The sequence below is a fragment of the Nannospalax galili genome, unplaced genomic scaffold (assembly GCF_000622305.1).
Source record: "Nannospalax galili isolate Female #2095 unplaced genomic scaffold, S.galili_v1.0 scaffold146, whole genome shotgun sequence".
Classification (NCBI taxonomy): Eukaryota; Metazoa; Chordata; class Mammalia; order Rodentia; family Spalacidae; genus Nannospalax; species Nannospalax galili.
In genome coordinates this window covers 9572174-9578639 of record NW_008357929.1, presented here as the reverse complement: position 1 = coordinate 9578639, position 6466 = coordinate 9572174, and the positions used below count along the sequence as shown (strand labels likewise).

Genomic DNA, 6466 nt, shown 5'->3' with positions numbered 1-6466 from the left:
TTAAAATTTTTTTATTTATTATTTTTATTTTATGTGTATGCGTGTATTGCCTGCATGTGGATAAGTACACCCATGTTGTGCAATGCCTGCGGAGGTCAGAAGAGGCTGTCGGATCCTCTGGGACTGGAGTTACGGACAGTTGTCAGTTGCCATGTGTGTTCTGGGATTCGAACCCAGGTCTTCTACAAGAACAGTCAGTGTTCTTAACCACTGAGCCATCTCTCCAGCCCCTTATTATTTTTAATGTATGTGTATGTGCGTGTGGACATATGTGTGTGTAGATATGTGTGGAGGCCAGAGGACAACCTCCAGCATCATCCTCTGGAACACTACCTCTTCTGAGAAAAGGTTTCTCATTGGCCTGGAGCTCATTACTTAGGCCAGGCTGGATAGCCAACGAACCCCAAGGAACTACCTCCCCAGTGCCAGAATTTCAAGTACACATCACCATGCCCAGCATTTTAATGTGGGTTCTACAGACTGAATTAACATCCTCATGCTTGTAAAGCAAGCACTTTATGGGCTGAGTCATCTCCCCAGACCCTCCATTGTATTATTTTTATCTTTGCGTGTATGTGTGTGTTTGTGTTGCTGAGGGTAGACCCCAGGCCTCATGCGTGTTAGGCAAGTGCTGCGCCACTGAATCACACAGCTAGCATCATCATTTTATACAACTCTGTATGGATGATACAACATTAATAATGTTAACAAAACATAGAGATTTGGACATTTTTCCTTGAAACATGGGAAAGAGCACATTATCCAAAAAGACTGAACTCTGGAAAAATAATTACTGCAGAATGTAGAGGAAAATTTCAGGAAGGTTTTCTGTGAAATCACTAGAATTCTGGACATAAGAGCAAGAAGGAACAGGCTGAGCTGGAAAGGTTGGAAAAGAGGAATCGCGTGGACAATTAATATATATAGACATGAGAACACACGAGAAGAAACAAAGAATAGGACTGAATCTGAGGAAAGGCGAACGAGGAGCATAAGCTTGAGAAACTTCTCAAACTCAGAGGAAAAAGACCAAAAGTTTAGAGCAAACTAGTGTTCTCAAAGACAAGAACAGAGCTGATTGAAGAGAAACCATCTTTAGCAACAGCTGGGGTTTATGGGTTCACAGTTTGGAGCTTACCTAGCACATTTGAAGCCCTGGGCTTACTATCATGACACACACACACACACACACACACACACACACACACACACACAAAGAATGAAAGCAAAGTAGCAAAACCCAAATACCATCTTCCCTAGGAGAAAAGCACTGCTGCGCTTAGGCCACCTGGGTTGTTAGAGGGTTGAAAGTTATATCATGTCACACGTAAGATGTTAAGGGTCAAGTGATCCTAAATTCATCCTGACAAAACACTTGAATTAAAAGTTGCACCTAGCCAAGTGGAGTGGCACATGCCTATAATTCCAGAATTTGGGAGATAGAGGCAGGAGGATAAGTGCAAGTTCAAGGCCTGCGTGGTCTACATAGTGAGTTCCAGGCCAACCAAGGCAAAATAAAGATTCCATCTAAAAATCAGACAAAGAAGCTGTACCTACATACAATTTAAAAGGTATTCAGAGGGCTGGGGGTATAGCTCAGTGGTAGAGTACTTGCCTAGCATGCAGAAGGCCCTGGGTACTAAATGATACAAGACAGAGGCATACAGTGCATAGCTATGTCAACAGAGTAGTTATGACTCAATTATTGAACACATGTCCAAGTTGCTGAATAGAACTCATTTCTGAGAATGCTTAGATTTGGAAATACTACTACGTCTCCTTCTCCTTTTGTGGGAAATCATCTTAACTCACCAAGAGATGCAATAAAGTCAAACCCTCAAAATGAGGAAGTCTTGCCATAGTCTAAATAATTTAGAATTTTTTATTTTATATGTATGAGTGCTATGCCTGCATGTAAGGGTACACATATTGTGCAGTGCCCAAGGAGACCAGAAGAGGGCATTGAATTCCCTGGAACTGGAGTTATGGACAGTTGTTAGCCACGTTGTGCATGATGGAATTCAACCCGGGGTCTTCTACAAGAGCAGCCTGTACTTTTAAGTGCTGAGCCATCTCTCCAGCCCAAGTCTAAGTAATTTTTATAAACCTGGTTACAAAACTGGATTTGAGTTCCTTGCTCAAAAAATATTTTAAAGGTCAGGGAAGACAGCTCATTTTTAAAATGCTTTCCTTGCAAGCATGAGGCTCTCAATTTGATTCCTAGGATCCATGTAAAGAGAACTGGATATGGTGGCATATGCTTCTGATCCTGGTACTGAGAGGCAGAGACAGGTGAATCCCTGGAGTTTGCTGACCAGCCAGCCTAGACTACTCCATAAGCTCCAGGCCAGTGAGAGACCCTGCTTTAAATCATAGTAGATAGCCCCTGACAAATGACACTCTATTGGTCTCTACATGCATACATGCATGTGTGCATACACACCGAGACATACACACAAAATTTTCAACAGAAAATAGATTATATTATAAAAATGACATTAACATAACCAATATGTCAATCATTTATTACTTGCCACACCCAGAGTCCTTTATGGAACAGAGGTATCAGAAAACCCAGCTCTTGGATGGAGATATAGCTCAGGGATAGATCACTTGCTTAACATTTTCTAAGCTCTGGGTTCAATCCCCAGCACTGGAAACAATATAAGTCTCTTGAAACATCAAAAAAAGAAAGTTACTCGTTCAGATAATTCCTAAGGATAAGATGGATATGGTGGCCTATGCCTATAATCTCGGCACTCAGGAGGTAGAGATGGGAGAATCAGGAATTCAGGGTCATTTTCAGCTACAAAGTGTGTTTGAGGCCAACTGGGACTATATGACACTCTATAGGTAGATTAGATAGAGATATCCAAAGATAGATATGATAGTGGGTTTTGGTTGTCACTCTGAGAGACACCTATAGGATTACCATGGTGTGCCAGGGGCATGTCTATGGGGGTATTTCCAGAGGGAATTAGCTGAGAGGGAAAGACCTGTGTTGAAAGTCTATGGGATCCTATAGGCTTGGTGCCTAGATGGGATTTAAAGGAAAAAAAGAGTGCCCTCTTCCTCTTTTCTCTACTCCTGGCCTGTCACAAGGTGAACGGAGCTGTTCTGTCTTGTCTTCCCTAACATGATGATCTGAGCCCTCTGAAATTAGGAGCCAACATTAATCTCATCCTTTTAAGCTGTTTCTGGCATGTATTTTGTCACAGTGACAGAAAGGTAACTAACCAGTAGGCCCACTATCAATTGTAGTGTGATCCAGAAATTCAAGATGCTATCAGTACCCTTTCTCTGTTATTCTCTGCTGTGCATCTTCTGGTGAGGACTTCATCCTTTAGCAGGATCCTCCTCTTGACGGCAGGATTAGCTGCAGAAGTTTCACTTCATGTCTACCCCGCACCATGAGGAGCAAGGCAATCACCTCTGTGGCTTTCCTGAAGAGAGGACCCTTCTTTTCCACATACCCCTGAAAAACCTCTTTGGCTCAAGTTTGGCACTTGTTTCTGACCCATGTCACTATGGACAGGGCTTAGAGCATGTTAATCAACTTGAGACACCCAGGGATCACTTCAGAACAGGAGGAGATACCAGCTCTACCTTAACCAATAAGCTGAGAAATTAGGAAAATTATTGTAAGAAGGATGTAAGAGATTATAGAGAGGTATCCAACCAATACCATTTCCAAAGAATCTGTCTAAATTCCATCACCCCATACCCCCTGCCATAGCTGAGCTGAGCAGCCCAAATGTATATGCTTAAGCCAGTACATGGCAGAGATGGTGAGTCAGCCCATTTTTTGGTTCATGTGTAGCAATGGACTTTTAAATCTAGGCCATGACTTCTAGGCTAGGTTATATTTTTCCAGCTTCCCTTCCTACTAAATGTGGTCCTGTGATTAAATTATGGCCTATGTAGAGGGCCAGAAAAATGTTTGACTTGTGGTATGCTATTGTATGGGACTATCCTCCAAGCCAGACAGACATCATCTTCTTAAGTTCAACTGTGCAAAAGATCACAGCTGGGCTTGTTGACTTCTGACCTTCCCTCATTGAAGGAGGGGCTAGGGAAAGTCATAGGCCCTTCACCTGAGCATCTGGTAGCATCTTCCAACCTATAGCAGGCATGTGGTCTGGGAGAAGGGCTAGAGTGTGGAGGCTGGGCAGACAAAGGGAGGGAGACTCTATTTTTGTAGCTATGGAAAAGTCAACATCCAGGCCTGCTTGATTGGTAAAGAATTTTTGGTGTGGCCTTACAGGGTAGCACCCACATTCCTGTAAGTGATCCCTCACTCATTGCTCTGTAAGCCCAATAAATGCATTGGTTCCTCAGAGTGAACTTTGGTGGAATTGTGCCTTGGTTTGTCCTTGGGACCTTGGGAGGAGGGGGAGGACGTTGTTTATGTCTCCGTTGGGGAAGGAATTTTAGTAACGTGCTGAAGGGAGTATGCCCTCACCTGCTCTTTTTTCCTGTCTGAAATGCAGGCCTGGAGCTGAACCTTCCCTTATGTGAATTATAATAAACCCTAGAGAAGGTGAAAACAGCATTCGAGGAGCCTAGGTCTCTGGACAGCCTTGAGGAGCAGAAGCACTGTTACAGCTGTGGGTCACCTGCCTCCTTACTGTTTGATGAGCAATAAACAAACCCCAGGGCAGGAGCTGACCCACTCAACCTGATGACTTCAGGCCCTCTGAGTGGCAGACAGTTGTGGTGGTGGCACAAGAGGTGAGGACAGCAGGCCAGAGTGGAACAGCTACCACCCTAACCCTACTAGCCTTGCTAGCTCTTTCCAAAGGTGGAAAGCACAATGACCAGGAAAACCAGGCAGCGGTGGTGTAGGCTTGGAGGTGAAAGACTTAGCGTGTGAGAGACCAGACCAGAAACACTTAGAAATTAACATCCTGAGTTATGAGGGGTGGTGGAAAACACTGAGACCCGAAGATGAATGAGCAGCAGGCAGCCAACCAGCTGAAGAATCAAATTAAAGATGCTCACAAAGAATATACAGATGCAGCTCTCTTGCAGATCACAAACAACACTGACCCAGTGGGAAGAATCCAGATTTGCACCAGGAGACTGCTGAGGGGGCACTTGGCCAACATTTATATCTATGCAGTGGAGCACAGACACCAGGCTTCTTGTCAGCGCCTCCCAGGATGGAAAACTCATCATCTGGGACAGCTACACCACAGACAAGGTTCATATTATCCCTCTGCACTCCTCCTGGGTCATGTGCATATGGCTCCTTCTGGGAATTATGGTACCTGTGGTGGCCTGGATAATATCTGCTTCATTTATAATCAGAAAACTCATGAAGGGAATGTATGTGTGAGTCGTGAGCTGGCAGGACATACAGGTTATCTGTCCTGCTACTGGTTCTCAGATAACAATGAGATCATTATCAGCTCTGGAAATATCACATGTACCCTATGGGACACAGAGACCAGCCAGCAGAGAGCCAGAATTACTGTGCACAGATGAAATGTCATGAGCCTGTCTCTCACTCCTGAAACCAGACTGTCTCTGGTGCTTGTGATGCCTCAGTCAAACTCTGGGATGACAGAGAAGGGATGTATTGGGGAAAAGGGATGTGTTGGGGAGAAAGGATGTGATGTCGGACCTTTATAGGATATGAGCCTGATATTGTTCCCAATGGCAATGCCTTTGTCACCAGCTTAGACGATGCTATGTAAAGGCTGTTCAACCTCTGTGCAGACCAGGAGCTCATGACCTATTCCTGTGACACTACACATGGGATCACATGCATCTCCTCTCTAAGAGCAGATGCTTCCTTCTCCTCAGTGCAACTTCAAATGTACCTCCTGGCATGCTTCAAAGCTGATCAAGAAGGTGTCTTGGCTAGTCACAACTATGTCAGCTGCTTGAAGGTGACTGATGATGGCATGACTGTGATGATGGGGTGCTAGGACAGCTTCCTCAAGATCTGGAACTAAAGGCAGTAGGTAGGTGCCAGGGTGACTGAAAGACCTCTCCAAACTTCAGGCATTACAGCGATAGCATATCCCACCCAACTGTACTAATGTGGACACTCATGCTTCCCCTCAGAACTTCAAAAGGGCAAGATTGTTTTTCCTTCATCTACTGCTGAGATCAAGAACATAATTCTGATTAAGAGAAGGATCTCTGTGCTGTAAAGTAAAACAGATTGTGCCAGGGCCATTGTCTGTTTTATTTTTTGTACTGGATGAACTTAAAAAAGAATACTACAATAAAAATGTTAAACAGATCTGGGCATGGTAGCACATGTCTTCAATTCCAACACTCAGGAGGCAGAGACAGGCAGATCTCCGTGAGTTTGTGGTCAGCCTGGTCTACACTGAGAGTATTGGGTCAGCCAGGGCTACATAGTGAGACCCTGTTTAAAAATTCTGAAAAAAAGTTAACCAGAAAAAGAATTAAACCCCTATGCTATTTGAGACATTACTAACTTGAGTGTCTC

At 44.1% G+C, this 6466-nt stretch overlaps 1 pseudogene; it reads left to right on the top strand.

Annotated features, from left to right (window-relative positions):
- Positions 1 to 6163, top strand: part of LOC103752187 — a 7438-nt pseudogene extending 1275 nt beyond the window's left edge.
- The last annotated feature ends 303 nt before the right edge of the window (positions 6164 to 6466 follow it).